Source organism: Pundamilia nyererei, unplaced genomic scaffold, assembly GCF_000239375.1.
Source record: "Pundamilia nyererei isolate P.nyererei 1_Seehausen unplaced genomic scaffold, PunNye1.0 scaffold00001, whole genome shotgun sequence".
NCBI lineage: Eukaryota > Metazoa > Chordata > Actinopteri > Cichliformes > Cichlidae > Pundamilia > Pundamilia nyererei.
Genome location: NW_005187402.1, coordinates 6602803 through 6603872, shown reverse-complemented (window position 1 = coordinate 6603872; position 1070 = coordinate 6602803).

The window sequence follows — 1070 nt, the reverse complement described above, 5'->3', positions numbered from 1 at the left end:
ATAAGAATTAAAAGTGCTACGTGGAAAGATATGTGCATGAGATATACATGAGAATAAGAATTAAAAGTGCTACGTGGAAAGATATGTGCATGAGATATACATGAGATATATACATGAGAGTAAGAATTAACAGTGCTACGTTGAAAGATATATACATGAGTGCAGGTGGTGATCAGTGCCAAACATGGAATGATGCAGTGACACAGCGTAGGGTCATGTGTTAGTGGTGGGGACAGTCATATTGTTCATGTGTCCAACAGCAGAGGGGAAGAAACTGTTCTTATGGCGAGAGGTTCTGGTGCGGATGGACCGGAGCCTCCTGCCTGAGGGGAGCAGGTCAAACAGACTGTGTCCAGGGTGAGAAGGGTCAGCTGAGATCCGAGCTGCACGCCGCAGCTTAACATGAAGCAGCTTAACATTCAATATAAAGTTAAAATAGTGTGTAGGATGAGGGGAGGTGTTTATTTATTTATTTTTCTTGGCTGAGAATATGAAAAATCTCCACAGAAGCAGTCTTGTCCACTTTCCTAAACCCTCTTAAAGTACTAATTTGCCCTCATATTGTATCTCTTTTGGTGAGATTAGAGGGAAATGGTGTGAAATAATATATCTATACCATTTGAGTTCACTATAAGGATTGTAGTGTATGTGTGTATCTGCTCCCTTATTCCTTGTTGACATGTTAAACAATCTTGTAGAAATTTACCATATAAACTGCCTAAGGTACCAGCATTATCAACATCTATATAGATGTTGGGAATTATTTTTGTAACGCCTTAATTCTTAGAAATAATAAACACGATAAACCAAAAGTTAGGTATTAATGTTTGATTAATTATTTCTTTGTTGTAGCAACAATTCCTGGCAATTAATCTTATAGCGTTGGAAAGCCTGTTTGTTTCCCCTTAAATGGCGCCATATTTATACGGAAAATACATTTGTGGATTGAGCAGCAAAGTTGAGTATGTGGGCCAAATGTAGTCAATGAAAGTATGACAATGATCACCCCAACTAAGTGGGGTCTATTAGGGACTACCTCCAGAATTTGGGAGTGGAGAGGATTCAGCAGT